Consider the following 16,656-nt stretch of genomic DNA (forward strand, 5'->3'; position numbering starts at 1 on the left):
GTGAGAGTATGCCCTGGGAGTGTGGTGCCAGGAAAATAACCTCTCACTCAATGTCGACAAAACAAAGGAGCTGATTGTGGACTTCAGGAAACAGCAGAGGGAGCACCCCCCTATCCACATTGATGTGACCGCAGTGGTGCCGCTGGAAAGCTTCAAGTTCCTCGGTGTGCACATTACGACATTTCTCATCCAAATATTAATATATTCTTAATTCCATTCCTTTACTTTAAATTTGGGTGTAGTATGGATATTGCTGTTAAATTGTTAGATATTACTTGTTCGTTATTACTGCACTGTTGGAGCTAGAAACACAAGCATTTCGCTACACCCGCAATAACATCTGACAAACATGTGTATGTGACCAATACAATTTGATTTGACTCTATTGCAGCAAATTGGCCCCTTTGCTACAGACAGCCTACCTTGACATAAAGAAAGTGACAAATAGGCAAACAATACAAACATCTTGACTTTCTACCCACAATGTATTGTTTCCAGGTCGAGAAAACACACACATCTTTAAACAGTTCCTGACCGTGCAATGAAGATTATGGACGACTACACCAAATCCTTTCAATCCCCATTTACCCCCTCTCTCCCCCGTTTCAGAGGGACTCACTCATACATGCATAGGGACATGTCCTTACAGTCCAAATGACAGCCACTTAGGTGCTGGCATTAGGCTTTGACAGGGCAGAGCGACAGGGTCATTCATGCCTTATGATAAGTGTTTGCTCTCTCTCTCTCTCTCTCTCTCTTTTTTCCATCTCTCTTTTCTGTCTCTTTCAGTTTCATCTCTGGGGTCAGGGCCAGATTACCAAAATGGGCAAGCAGGGCAGGGGGTACCCATATAGCATATGATAGTAACATATGTAAAATTGCAATAAATTAGCTTTAAAACGGCAAAATCTTCTCTCAGCAAAATGTGAACAAAAGCATGAGATGAGCTAAAAAACAACACATTTCTGTCCCTTTCTGTCCCTTTCTGTCCCTTTCTGCCCCTTTTCTGCCCCTTTCTGTCCCTTTTCTGCCCCTTTCTGCCCCTTTTCTGCCCCTTTCTGCCCCTTTCTTTCTCTGGCAAAAGGTGTAGAATGGCAGGATCTTACAGTGCCTTCAAAAGTATTCACACCCCTTGACTTTTTCCATATTTTGTTGTGTAGAAAAGTGAATTAAAATGGATTTACACAAAAAAGTCAATGATATATACAAAATACTCTGTACTGTCAAAGTGGAAGAAAAATTCAAAATTTGTAAAAAATTCATGAAAAATAAAATGCTAATACATTTACATTACATTTAAGTCATTTAGCAGACGCTCTTATCCAGAGCGACTTACAAATTGGTGCTTTCACCTTATGACATCCAGTGGAACAGCCACTTTACAATAGTGCATCTAAGTCTTTTAAGGGGGGTGAGAAGGATTACTTTATCCTATCCTAGGTATTCCTTAAAGTGGTGGGGTTTCAGGTAATACATCTTGATTAGATAAATATTTAACCCCCGGAGTCAATAGATGTTGGAATCACCTTTGGCAGCGATTACAAGATAGCATAGCAGTCGGACGTGTGTCTTTGTCTTGTCCAATGTATATATTTTTTTATTCGTATATAATTTGTATATATTTTAATCTCACTTTCCATCTATGGACTGAATATACTCTCCTGCTGTGGTACGGTTCACCCAATGTGGTACGGATCTGCTATTTTTATACTTTAGAACCGGAACCCCCATCAGGAGCTAGCTAGCTAACTAGCTACAAGCTAGTAGTCAGTTAGCCACTGCTAGCGGTCCTCACTGTTAACTCGGACATCAACCAGCTTCAACCCGGTCAATTCCTGCCAGTCTACACAGCTCATTATCAACCCAGAGCTTATCGGACTGCTTTTTCTCTACCACATCTCCGGTTTCCTACCGCAAGCTCTGAACCTTTACATGGGATCATCGCAGCTAGCTAGCTGCTATCCGAGTGGCTACTCCTGGCTAACATCTCTATCCCGAAGAAAGCACCAGTTAACCTGGAGCTAGCCTCGAGCTAGGCCCATCTCCCGGCTAGCCAAAGAGGTCCACCAGCCAATTCTTGGGCTACAATATCTCTTTTGTCATTTGGCCTGGACCCCTTACTGCCGACACGGAGCCCCGCCGATCCATCACGACTGGTCTGCAGATGTAACCATCCGAGGTAGTCTGAACAGGCTCTTCCATTGCGACGTCACCGGATGCCCATCTGCCAGCCCCAGCCCTCCAGCTGTCTGAATCGCTGTGTCTCCAGCTCGCCTAGCGTAGTAGCGACTACTGAATTGGCTCTCTGACTCATCTAGTGCTACTCATTGGACCCTATGATGACTCGGCTACACATGCCTCTCCCTAATGTCAATATGCCTTGTCTATTGCTGTTGTGGTTAGTGATTATTGTCTTATTTCACTGTAGAGCCCCTAGCCCTGCCCAATATGCCTTAGATAGCCCCTTTGTTCCTCCCTCCACACATGCGGTGACCTCATCTGACTTAATAACTGGTGCCTCTAGAGACAAAACCTCTCTCATCGTCACTCAATACCTAGGTTTACCTACACTGTACTCACATCCTACCATATCCTTGTCTGTACATTATACCTTGAATATATTCTTCCGAGCCCAGAAATCTGCTCCTTTTTCTCTCTGTTCTGAACACACTAGACAACCAGTTCTTATAGCCTTTAGCCATACCCTTATCCTACTCCTCTGTTCCTCTGGTGATGTAGAGGCCCATTAACAAAATGTAGAACAAAAGCAGATATAGCCCTTGGTTCACCCCAAACTTGACTGTCCTTGACCAGCACAAAAACATCCTGTGGCGTTCTGCATTAGCATCAAATAGTCCCCGCGATATGCAACTTTTAAGGGAAGTCTGGAACCAATATACTCAGTCAGTTAGGAAAGCTAAGGCTAGCTTTTTCAAACAGAAATTTGCATCCTGTAGTACTAATTCCAAAATGTTTTGGGACACTGTAAAGTCCATGGAGAAGAAGAGCATCTCCTCCCAGCTGCCCACTGCACTGAGGCTAGGAAACACGGTCACCACCGATAAATCTACTATAACCGATCATTTCAATAAGCATTTTTCTACGGCTGGCCATGCTTTCCACTTGGCTAACCCTACCCTGGCCAACAGCTCAGTTCCCCCTGCAGCAACTTGCACAAGCCCCCTCCCATTTCTTCTTCACCCAAATCCAGACCGCTGATGTTCTGAAAGAGCTGCAAAATCTGGATCCCTACAAACCAGCTGGGCTAGACAATCTGGACATTGTCTTTCTAAAATTATCTGCAGAAATTGTTGCAACCCAAATTACTAGCCTGTTCAACCTCTCTTTCATATCGTCTGAAATTCCCAAAGATTGGAAAGCTGCAGCGGTCATCCCCCTTTTCAAAGGGGAGACACTCTAGACCCAAACTGTTATAGACCTATATCCATCCTGCCCTGCCTTTCTAAAATCTTCAAAAGGCAGTATTGAGTAGCTTGGATGAAAGGTGCCCAGAGGTGCCCAGAGTAAACGGCCTGCTCCTCAGTCCCAGTTGCTAATATATGCATAGTATTATTAGTATTGGATAGAAAACACTCTGAAGTTTCTAAAATAGTTTGAATGATGTCTGTGCGTATAACAGAACTCATATGGCAGGCAAAAATCTGAGAAGAAATCCAAACAGGAAGTTGTAAATCTGAGGTTGGTCGATTTTCAACCCAACCCCTATTGAATACACAGTGGGAAATTGGTTATGTTGCACTTCCTAAGGCTTTCAATAGATGTCAACCGTCTTTAGAAACTTGAATGAGGCTTCTACTGTGATGTGGAGCCGGATGGGAGCTTTTTGAATCAGTGGTCTGGCAGAGAGCCAGGTCCTGGTCATCCGCATTTCACATGATAGCGACCTGCGTTCCATGACTCTTCTACAGACAATGGAATTCTCTGTTTGGTTTTGAAGATTTATGATAACAACATCCTAAAGATTGATTCTATACTTAGTTTGATAAGTTTCTTCGACCTGTAATATAATTTTTTTATTTTTTGGTCGACGTTCGGCTGGACCTGCACGAGCGTTTGGATTTGTGTACTAAACACGCAAAAAAAGTAGCTACTTGGACATAAATAATGGACATTATCGATTTCTGTTGACTCCAACATGGCGGATAATTTCATTTATTTTCTGAGTGCTGTATTCAGATTATTGCATGGTTTGCTTTTTCCGTAAAGTTCTTTTGAAATCTGACACAGCGGTTGCATTAAGGAGAAGTATATCTACAGTGGGGAGAACAGGTATTTGATACACTCCAGATTTGACAGGTTTTCCTACTTACAAAGCATGTAAAGGTCTGTAATTTGTTATCATAGGTACACTTCAACTGTGGGAGAAGGAATCTAAAACACAAATCAATTGTAAATCACATTCTACAATTTTTAAGTAATTCATTTGCATTTTATTGCATGACATAAGTATTTGATCACCTACCAACCAGTAAGAATTCCATCTCTCACAGACCTGTTAGTTTTTATTTAAGAAGCCCTCCTGTTCTCCACTCATTACCTGTATTAACTGCACCTGTTTGAACTCGTTACCTGTTTAAAAGGCACCTGTCCACACACTCAATCAAACAGACTCCAACCTTTCCACAATGGCCAAGACCAGAAAGCTGTGTAAGGACATCAGGGATAAAATTGTAGACCTGCACAAGGCTGGGATGGGCTACAGGACAATAGGCAAGCAGCTTGGTGAGAAGGCAACAACTGTTGGCGCAATTATTAGAAAATGGAAGAAGTTCAAGATGACGGTCAATCACCCTCGGTCTGGGGCTCCATGCAAGATCTCACCTCGTGGGGCATCAATGATCATGAGGAAGGTAAGGGATCAGCCCAGAACTACACGGCAGGACATCGTCAATGACCTGAAGAGAGCTGGGACCACAGTCTCAAAGAAAACCATTAGTAACACACTACGCCGTCATGGATTAAAATCCTGCAGCGCACGCAAGGTCCCCCTGCTCAAACCAGCGCATGTCCAGCGCATGTGGAAACATCATTCTTTGGGAATGCTTTTCTGCAAAGGGGACAGGACGACAGCACCGTTTTGAGGGGAGGATGGATGGGGCCATGTATCGCGAGATCTTGGCCAACAACCTTCTTCCCTCAGTAAGAGCATTGAAGATGGGTCGTGGCTGGGTCTTCCAGCATGACAACGACCCGAAACACACAGCCAGGGCAACTAAGGAGTGGATCCATAAGAAGCATCTCAAGGTTCTGGAGTGGCCTAGCCAGTCTCCAGACCTGAACCCAATAGAAAATCTTTGGAGGGAGCTGAAAGTCCGTATTGCCCAGCGACAGCCCTGAAACCTGAAGGATCTGGAGAAGGTTTGTATGGAGGAGTAGGCCAAAATCCCTGCTGCAGTGTGTGCAAACCTGTTCAAGAACTACAGGAAACGTATGATCTCTGTAATTGCAAAAAAAGGTTTCTGTACCAAATATTAAATTCTGCTTTTCTGATGTATCAAATACTTATGTCATGCAATAAAATGCTAATTAATTACTTAAAAACCATACAATGTGATTTTCTGGATTTTCTGGATTCCATCTCTCACAGTTGAAGTGTACCTATGATAAAAAATTACAGACTTCTACATGCTTTGTATAGAATCATGCTTTGTAAGTAGGAAACACTGCCAATTTTGCAGGTTATCAAATACTTGTTCTCCCCACTGTATATTACCATGTCTAAGAATTGTATTTATCGACATTTATAATGAGTATTTCTGTAAAATGATGTGGCTCTCTGCAATATCACCGGATGTTTTTGGAACTAGTGAACGTAACGCGTCAATGTATACTGAGATTTTTTAAAATATGAACTTTATCAAACAAAACATACATGTATTGTGTAACATGAAGTCCTATGAGTGTCATCCGATGAAGATCATCTAAGGTTAGTGTTTAATTTTATCTCTATTTGTGCTTTTTGTGACTCCTCTCTTTGGCTGGAAAAATGGCAGAATTTTTCTGTGAGTTGGTGGTGACCTAACGTAATCGTTTGTTGTGCTTTCGCTGTAAAGCCTATTTGAAATTGGACACTGTAGTGGGATTAACAACAAGATTTAAAACGGTATAATTGTATGTTTGAGGAATTTTAATTATGAGATTTCTGTTGTTTTGAAATTTGTCGCCTTGCACTTTCACTGGCTGTTGTCATATCGATCCCGTTAGCGGGATTGCAGCCCTAAGAAGTTTTAACAAACAGATCACCGATCATTTCGAATGTCACCGTACCTTCTCCACTTTGCAATCTGGTTTGTGAACTGGTCATGTGTGCACCTCAGCCAAGCTCAAGGTCCTAAACGATATCATAACCGCCATCAATAAAAGACAGTACTGTGCAGCCGTCTTCATCAACCTGACCAAGACTCTCTCAATCACTGCCTTCTTATCGGCAAACTCAATAGCCTTGGTTTCTCAAATGACTGTCTCGCCTGGTTCACCAACTACTTCTCAGACAGAGTTCTGTGTGTCAAATCAGAGGGCCTGTTGTCCGGACCTCTGGCAGTCTCTATGGGGGTGCCACAGGGTTCAATTCTCTGGCAGACCCTTTTCTCTGTATACAGCAATGATGTCGCTCTTGCTTCTGGTGATTCTCTGATCCACCTCTACGCAGACTACACCATTCTGTATACATCTGGCCCTTCATTGGACACTGTGTTAACTTCCTGATTGATGTCTTGAGATGTTGCGTCAATATATTCACATAATTTTCCATTCTCATGATGCCATCTATTTTGTGAAGTGCACCAGTTCCTCCTGCAGCAAAGCACCCAGAACATGATGCTGCCACCCCCGTGCTTCACGTTTGGGATGGTGTTCTTTGGCTTGCAAGCCTCCCCCTTTTTCCTCCAAACATAACTATGGTCATTATGGCCAAACAGTTATTATTTTTTTTTTCATCAGACCAGAGGACATACCTCTAAAAAGTACGATCTTTGTCCCCATGTGCAGTTGCAAACCGTAGTCTTGCTTTTTTATAGCAGTTTGGAGCAGTTGCTTCTTCCTTGCTGAGCGGCCTTTCATGTTACTGTGGATATAGATACTTTTGTACCGGTTTCCTCCAGCAGCTTCACAAGGTCCTTTGTTGTTGTTCTGAGATTGATTTGCACCTTTCGCACCAAAGTACGTTCATTTCTAGGCGACAGAAATTGTCTCTTTCCTGAGCGGTATGACGGCTGCATGGTTCCATGGTGTTTATACTTGCGTACTATTGTTTGTACAGATGATAGTGGTACCTTCAGACGTTTGTAAATTGGTCCCAAGTATGAACCAGACTTATGGAGGTCTACAATTTTCTTTCTGAGGTCTGATTTTTTCCCCCCATGATGTCAAGCAAAGAGGCACTGAATTTGAAGGTAGGCCTTGAAATACATCCACAGGTACACCACCTATTGACTCAAATGATGTCAATTAGCCCAACAGAAGCTTCTAAAGCTTCTAAAGAATTTTCCAAGCTGTTTAAAGGCACAGTAAACTTAGTGTATGTAAACTTCTGACCAACTGGAATTGTGATACAGTGAATTATAAGTGAAATAAACCATTTTTGAAAAAATTACTTGTGTCATGCACAAAGTAGATGTCCTAGCCGACTTACCAAAACGTTAGTTTGTTGACAAGAAATTTGTGGAGTGGTTGAAAAACAAGTTTTAATGACTCCAACCTAAGTGTATGTGAACTTCCCACTTCAACTGTACCTGTGTTCTCTGTTTTTCTTTTGCCAGTTTGTCTTGTCTTTTCAGGTCTTACCAGTGTGCTTTCCCTTTTTCCTGTTTCTCTTGTGTTTGTTTGCTAGTTTTCACGATTATGACCATTCTGCCCGCCCTGACCCCGAGCCTGCCTGTCGTCCTGTACCTGCCTGACTAATGACCTCTGACTGTCCTTGACCTGCCCTTTGCCCCATGTTATGATCAATTATTGAGAACTGTATTATCTGCCTCCTGTGTCTGCATCTGGGTCATATCCTGAGTTGTGATACTACGAACTGAAATGGCCATGAATGACCCAGCAGATTCAGGCCAGCGCCACAATGCTGTCTCCCAGCAAGGAGCCACCATTGGAAGACACAAGGAGTTACAGCAATGCCTTATGGAGAGACTCCATACCCTGGAAGAACTCCATGACCATGGGTTCAATACATTGCTGGAGCAATTCCGCAGATTCCCTACAAGGCAGAAAGCCACACCAGTAATTCCCCAGACTCTCAGCAATCCCACCACCAGTGGTGCGTCATCCCAGCCTACCCCAGTGTCCCGAGAACCCCGCTTACCTCCTACGCTGGAGATTATGTAACCTGCCAGGCCTTTCTCTCCCAGTGCTCCCTCATCTTCGAGCTGCAGCCTTGGTCGTTCTCCTTGGACCGCTCGAGGATAGTGTACCTCATAACGCAGATGTCCGGGAGGGCACTCGCCTTGGCTACAGCGGTGTGGGAGTAACAGTCACCCGAGTTCTCACGGGAATCGCCGAGGGTGGTCGGCTCGCCTCCTCTAGAGCCCAAGCTACTGAGAAGGGTTCGGTTGTCTCCGGATAAACATTTACACAGACTGAACACCAGGAGTTCTATGAATTGCGGGACTACAGGACATTATATTTCCACCTATCCATTAAAAAGACCAGGTTCATCAGTAGATATTAGTACTCTGGTGAGCCGTACGGGGATTTTCCAATCTCCCATTACTCGCACCCCTCTCCATGCCACCCTGTTGTGGGGTGACCAGGCCAAATCACTCCGGGTGGTCATTGACTCTGGGGCAGACGAGAGCTTCATCAATGCTACCTGGGCATCTCCACTCAACCCCTTTCCATTCCCATGGACATCAGAGAGCTGTATGGGCACTCTATTGGCAGAGTGTCCCGCTCTACAATTCCGATCAACCTACGAGTGTCAGGAAATCATGCAGTTCCTTCTCATAGAATCTCCCCATGTACCCGTGGTTTTGGGATATTCATGGCTCCAGAAGCACAATCTCCTGACTGACTGGGCTACTGGTTCTATTGTGGGTTGGAGCCCATTCTGCCATGCTCATTATCTTAAGTCGGCCCAGCCTGCCAGGGCACAGCTTCCTGCAGGCTTGAGAGAAGCCTCGGATCTCTCCGCCATTCCGTGCAGTACCTGGACCTACAGGAAGTCTTCAACAAGGTTTGTGGTGGAGGTCGATGCCTCAGATGTCGAAGTGGGGGCCGTCCTGTCCCAGCATTCTGCCCAGGACCAAAAGATGCTCCCCTGCGCTTTCCTCGCCCATCGTCTTACCCCTGCTGAGAGGAACTACAATGTGGACATTTTTTGAACACCTCGCCTTCGCGCTGGCGTTGGAGGAGTGGAGGCACTGGTTGGAGGGGGTGGAACACCCATTCTTAGTGTGGACTGACCATAAGAATCCTGAATATATACGCACCACCAACCGCCTCAATTCTTAGCAGGCTCATTGGGCCCTGTCATTCAGCCGTTTCAACTTCACTCTCTCCTACTGCTCGGGGTCCAAGAACGTGAAGCCTGACGCACTCTCAAGGTTGTATTGCCCCGCTGCTACTCCATCTGATCTCGAGACCATCCTCCCTACCTCCTATTTAGTGGCTGCAGTCGTCTGGGGTATAGAGAGCCTGGTCCATAAAGCCCATGTTCCCAGCAGCTAACCAAATGTTTGTCCCAGACTCTGCCCGTTCCCCGGTCCTGGAATGGGCACATTCCTCAAGACTGATCCTGTCGGATCCTGGCTTTCGTCCGACTACTCTTTTGGTGGCTTTCCATGGTGCCGGATGTTTCCACGGCAAGCTTCGGTTGGCCTTCTTCAATCACTCCCTGTTCCTCACCGCCCCTGGTCCCATATATTCCTGGACTTTGTTACCGGGCTCCTCCCGTCAGATGGCAACTACTATCCTGACGGTGGTGGATAGGTTTTCCAAAGCCGCCCATTATATTCCCTTTCCCAAGTTACCCTCAGCCAAGGAAACGGCTTAGCTCATGGTGCATCCATGGACTTCCGGTCAACATGGTCTCCGATCGTGGTCCCCAGTTCTCGTCCTGGGCGTTCTGCACCCTAATTGGGTCGTCAGCCAGCCTGTCCTTTGGTTTCCACCCCCCGATCTAACGGCCAGTCGCAGCGAGCCAATCAGGCCCTGGAGACAGCCCTTCGTTGCCTCGTCTCCACCAACCACACCACCTGGAGCCAGCAACTTGTGTGGGTGGAATATGCCCATAACACCAGCTGTTGCCCCGCACCCTCCATATCCATCCTACGTTTCATGTGTCCAAGATAAAAACCTGTGTCTCACTGTCCTTTGTCTTCTGTTTTCAGTTTTCCCGGTTCTGACCATTATGCCTGCCCTGACGCCGAGCCTGCCTGCCATCCTGTACCTGCCTGACTCTGACCTGATTACAAACCTCTGCCTGTCCTCGACCTGCCATTTGCCCCGTGTTATAATAAATGATCTGAGAACTGTACTATCTGCCTCCTGTGTCTGCATCTGGGTCATATCCTGAGTCGTGATAGTATTTGAAATTCAATGCTCGACCGAGGGACCTTAAAGATAATTGTATGTGTGCAGTACAGAGATAAGGTAGTCATTCAAAAATCATGTTCAACTATTATTCCACACAGAGTGAGTCTATGCACCTTAATATGTGACTTAAGCAAATTGTTAATCTTGAACACATTAAGGCCATAACAAAGGGGTTGACTCAAGCCATTTCAGCTTTTAAGTTTAAATGAATTTGTAAAAATGTGGAATAAATAATTATACTTAGAAATTATGGGGTATTGTGTGAGGCAAGTGACAAAAAAATCTACATTTAATAATTTCAAATTCAGGCTGTAACACAACAAAATGTGGAAAAAGTGTAAGGGTGTGAATACTTTCTAAGGTCACTATAGCGTTAAAACTGCAACATTTTCTCTTAGCCTCAATGACAAAATGTGAAGAATAGCTGTAACGGTATTCCTGTGGTGAAGTAGAGGCAGACCAAAACGCAGCGTGGTTATAGTGATTCATGTTTAATAAAAAAAGATAAACACCAAAAACAGCCCTATCTGGTGCAAAACACAGAGACAGGAACAATCACCCACAAACACACAGTGAAACCCAGGCTACCTAAGTATGATTCTCAATCAGAGACAACTAATGACACCTGCCTCTGATTGAGAACCATACTAGGCCGAAACATAGAAATACCCAAAACCTAGAAAAACAAACATAGACTGCCCACCCAACTTACGCCCTGACCATGCTAAAATAAATACAAAACAAAGGAAATACAGGTCAGAACGTGACAATAGCCTTATAAAACTGCAAATTGTTCTCTCTGCACCATAGCAAAGTGTGTTCATATGCAGTAATAACCTGATTTCCCCTCCCCACAAAAAAATCCACAAAAAAACCCACACAAAATATAAGGGCTGGGGGTTCCCCAAAGGTTGGTTCCCTGGGGCCCCAAATGCGGTAGTCCGGCACTGTATGGAGTGGATCTTTTAGATCATAATTCATGTTTAAATTATGGCCCATTCTTTCAAAGATGTAGCACAGGGTTCCCACTTGGCGGCACACAGATAAATATTTATTTAATGACATACAATTTTCTCTTCATGAAATGAAAGCAATCTAAACAAGTTTAAGTCACAGACTCAGGAGTCTCAAAAGCCCCCAGAGAGAGACACAGCTTAATGTGAGCTCTCACATTTTTCAACATGCTTTTTTTTTTACAAAAGGATAGATTTGGAGTTAGATAAACGTGGATTTTTTGGCAGGTACATATACAGGATGCTTCACTCCACAGCATGGCCTTCACTCCAGATCAAACCTACAACCTAATCTTTACCAAAATGAATTACTGCTTCCAAGGTTTTATTTTTCCAAGCTATACGGAGGGTGCTCTAGCCAACAAACAGCAGAAACCCGAGGACACCATTCCAACCTGGAACTGAGCCAGATACAAATTCAATTAGCACTAAGGTGTGAAGTAAAAGGCCTTTGGGCCCAACAAGTGTCAGGAGTCTTTGAAGCATCCTCCTGCTTTTCAAAGACCATTCATTGGCATTTTCTACAAGAAATCTGCCTCCAGAAATAAAAGCTTCTCCCAAGTGAGTGTGACACCTACTCCCATTGCCTGCTGCACTGCTGCTTGGACTCCACCTGGCGATCTGTTCACCATCAGCCATGGCCTGTCTCCCCCTGTTTGGAACAGGTACATCCACCACACTCACCCCTCTCTCCCGAGCTTTCGCTCGCCTCCAGCACAGACGCACGGTTGAGGCGAGTGACTCTGAACTTACGATGGCTAGCCCCAAGTCGCTATAGATTGAAATGTTTTCTTGTGCATTTTGCTATTTTGCCTCATGCTTTGTTGACTATAAACTTTCTTTACCCAACCGTGGGACAGACTGTTTGTTCCCACACTCTGACTTACTTACACAGACTTTTGGCCTTCCATCCTATTCTAACCACCTCTCATCGGCGTTGTATTCATGTTATCTAATGAAATTGCTGTACAATATGATCTTGTTGCCATCTGATGCACATTCAGATGTCATAAATCAGCATTGCAGAGCTCTCCCTGTCCTCTGCCGTGCCTTGATTGTATTAAAGTTGATGATATCTGGAAATGTCCATGTACACCCTGGCCCATCTACTGTTGATAGACCCAATTCTGACTTACATTTACATTTACATTTAAGTCATTTAGCAGACGCTCTTATCCAGAGCGACTTACAAATTGGTGCGTTCACCTTAAGACATCCAGTGGAACAGCCACTTTACAATAGTGCATCTAAATCTTTTAAGGGGGTGAGAAGGATTACTTTATCCTATCCTTGGTATTCCTGAAAGAGGTGGGGTTTCAGGTGTCTCCGGAAGGTGGTGATTGACTCCGCTGTCCTGGCGTCGTGAGGGAGTTTGTTCCACCATTGGGGGGCCAGAGCAGCGAACAGTTTTGACTGGCCTGCGCAGGAACTGTACTTCCTCAGTGGTAGGGAGGCGAGCAGGCCAGAGGTGGAAGAACGCAGTGCCCTTGTTTGGGTGTAGGGCCTGATCAGAGCCTGGAGGTACTGAGGTGCCGTTCCCCTCACAGCTCCGTAGGCAAGCACCATGGTCTTGTAGCGGATGCGAGCTTCAACTGGAAGCCAGTGGAGAGAGCGGAGGAGCGGGGTGACGTGAGAGAACTTGGGAAGGTTGAACACCAGACGGGCTGCGGCGTTCTGGATGAGTTGTAGGGTTTAATGGCACAGGCAGGGAGCCCAGCCAACAGCGAGTTGCAGTAATCCAGACGGGAGATGACAAGTGCCTGGATTAGGACCTGCGCTGCTTCCTGTGTGAGGCAGGGTCGTACTCTGCGGATGTTGTAGAGCATGAACCTACAAGAACGGGCCACCGCCTTGATGTTAGTTGAGAACGACAGGGTGTTGTCCAGGATCACGCCAAGGTTCTTAGCGCTCTGGGAGGAGGACACAATGGAGTTGTCAACCGTGATGGCGAGATCATGGAATGGGCAGTCCTTCCCCGGGAGGAAGAGCAGCTCCGTCTTGCCGAGGTTCAGCTTGAGGTGGTGATCCGTCATCCACACTGATATGTCTGCCAGACATGCAGAGATGCGATTCGCCACCTGGTCATCAGAAGGGGGAAAGGAGAAGATTAATTGTGTGTCGTCTGCATAGCAATGATAGGAGAGACCATGTGAGGTTATGACAGAGCCAAGTGACTTGGTGTATAGCGAGAATAGGAGAGGGCCTAGAACAGAGCCCTGGGGACGCCAGTGGTGAGAGCGCGTGGTGAGGAGACAGATTCTCGCCACGCCACCTGGTAGGAGCGACCTGTCAGGTAGGACGCAATCCAAGCGTGGGCCGCGCCAGGAGATGCCCAACTCGGAGAGGGTGGAGAGGAGGATCTGATGGTTCACAGTATCGAAGGCAGCCGATAGGTCTAGAAGGATGAGAGCAGAGGGAGAGAGTTAGCTTTAGCAGTGCGGAGGGCCTCCGTGATACAGAGAAGAGCAGTCTCAGTTGAATGACTAGTCTTGAAACCTGACTGATTTGGATCAAGAAGGTCATTCTGAGAGAGATAGCGGGAGAGCTGGCCAAGGACGGCACGTTCAAGAGTTTTGGAGAGAAAAGAAAGAAGGGATACTGGTCTGTAGTTGTTGACATCGGAGGGATCGAGTGTAGGTTTTTTCAGAAGGGGTGCAACTCTCGCTCTCTTGAAGACAGAAGGGACGTAGCCAGCGGTCAGGGATGAGTTGATGAGCGAGGTGAGGTAAGGGAGAAGGTCTCCGGAAATGGTCTGGAGAAGAGAGGAGGGAATAGGGTCAAGCGGGCAGGTTGTTGGGCGGCCGGCCGTCACAAGACGCGAGATTTCATCTGGAGAGAGAGGGGAGAAAGAGGTCAGAGGATCGGATGTCGTCGACCTTCTTTTCAAAATGGTTGACGAAGTCATCTGCAGAGAGGGAGGAGGGGGAGGGGGAGGATTCAGGAGGGAGGAGAAGGTGGCAAAGAGCTTCCTAGGGTTAGAGGCAGATGCTTGGAATTTAGAGTGGTAGAAAGTGGCTTTAGCAGCAGAGACAGAAGAGGAAAATGTAGAGAGGAGGGAGTGAAAGGATGCCAGGTCCGCAGGGAGGCGAGTTTTCCTCCATTTCCGCTCGGCTGCCCGGAGCCCTGTTCTGTGAGCTCGCAATGAGTCGTCGAGCCACGGAGCAGGAGGGGAGGACCGAGCCGGCCTGGAGGATAGGGGACATAGAGAATCAAGGGATGCAGAAAGGGAGGAGAGGAGGGTTGAGGAGGCAGAATCAGGAGATAGGTTGGAGAAGGTTTGAGCAGAGGGAAGAGATGATAGGATGGAAGAGGAGAGAGTAGCGGGGAGAGAGAGCGAAGATTGGGACGGCGCGATACCATCCGAGTAGGGGCAGTGTGGGAAGTGTTGGATGAGAGCAAGAGGGAAAAGGATACAAGGTAGTGGTCGGAGACTTGGAGGGGAGTTGCAGTGAGGTTAGTGGAAGAACAGCATCTAGTAAAGATGAGGTCGGCGTATTGCCTGCCTTGTGAGTAGATGGGGAAGGTGAGAGGGTGAGGTCAAAAGAGGAGAGGAGTGGAAAGAAGGAGGCAGAGAGGAATGAGTCAAAGGTAGACGTGGGGAGGTTAAAGTCGCCCAGAACTGTGAGAGGTGAGCCGTCCTCAGGAAAGGAGCTTATCAAGGCATCAAGCTCATTGATGAACTCTCCGAGGGAACCTGGAGGGCGATAAATGATAAGGATGTTAAGCTTGAAAGGGCTGGTAACTGTGACAGCATGGAATTCAAAGGAGGCGATAGACAGATGGGTAAGGGGAGAAAGAGAGAATGACCACTTGGGAGAGATGAGGATCCCGGTGCCACCACCCCGCTGACCAGAAGCTCTCGGGGTGTGCGAGAACACGTGTTATCTGTGGTGATCCATGTTTCCGTCAGTGCCAAGAAGTCGAGGGACTGGAGGGAGGCATAGGCTGAGATGAACTCTGCCTTGTTGGCCGCAGATCGGCAGTTCCAGAGGCTACCGGAGACCTGGAACTCCACGTGGGTTGTGCGCGCTGATATCTGCTTCACTGATTTCTGTTCTTGTAAAAGCCTGGGTTTTCTGCACGTTAACACGATAAGCTTATTACCTAAAATGGATCAATTGAAAGTGTGGGTTCACAGCTCCAATCTAGATGTGTTGGTCATTACTGAGACGTGGTTAAGGAAGAGTGTTTTGAATACTGATGTCAATTAACCTTTCTGGTTATAACCTTTTTCGACAAGACAGATCTTCCAAAGGTGGGGGAGTGGCAATCTTTACCAAGGATCAACTTCAGTGCTTGGTTGTCTCCACCAAGTCTGTTCCAAACAATTTGATTTCCTGGTTTTAAGTGTTCAACTTTCAAATAGCTCTTTGTTGACTGTTGCTGGGTGCTATCGTCCTCCATCAGCACTGGCCCGTACCCCTAAGCTCTCTCTTGGCCCCTTACACTGAATTTGTCCTGCTAGATGACATAAACTGGGACATGCTTAAACCACCTGACCAAGTAATAAAGCAATGAGACTCCCTGAATCTTTCTCAGATCATCACCAATCCCACAAGGTATGACTCCAAACACCCAGAAAAGGCTACTCTCCTCGATGTTATCCTCACCAAAAAATCCTGATAGGTATCAGTCTGGTGTTTTCTGTAATGACCTTAGTGATCACTGTTTTAGAGCCTGTGTTCGTAATGGCTGCTCAGTGAAGACCTGTCCTGATTTGTCATAGACTCTTACTAAAAAACTTTAATGAGCAAGCCTTCCTTCATGAACTGGCCTCTGTAAAATGGTACAGAATCAGCTTGATCCCCTCTGTCGAAGACTTTCTTTTTTGACCTTCTTCTTTTTGATATTTTCAGTGGTATTGTTAACAAACACGCCCCCATAAAGAAAATTAGAGATAAAAACAGGTTCAGCCCCTGGTTTGACCGTGATCTTGCAGAGTTATTCCACCTCAAGAATTGCATTTGGTGAAAGGCTTGGCACACGCATACTCAAGCTGACTGGCTATCGTTCAGGCTAATGAGAAATACGTGCACTCAGGCTATCCGGAAGGCCAAAGTTAGTTAATTTAAGGAGCAGTTCTCTCTCT

Source organism: Oncorhynchus nerka, linkage group LG9a (assembly GCF_034236695.1).
Source record: "Oncorhynchus nerka isolate Pitt River linkage group LG9a, Oner_Uvic_2.0, whole genome shotgun sequence".
NCBI classification, from domain to species: domain Eukaryota; kingdom Metazoa; phylum Chordata; class Actinopteri; order Salmoniformes; family Salmonidae; genus Oncorhynchus; species Oncorhynchus nerka.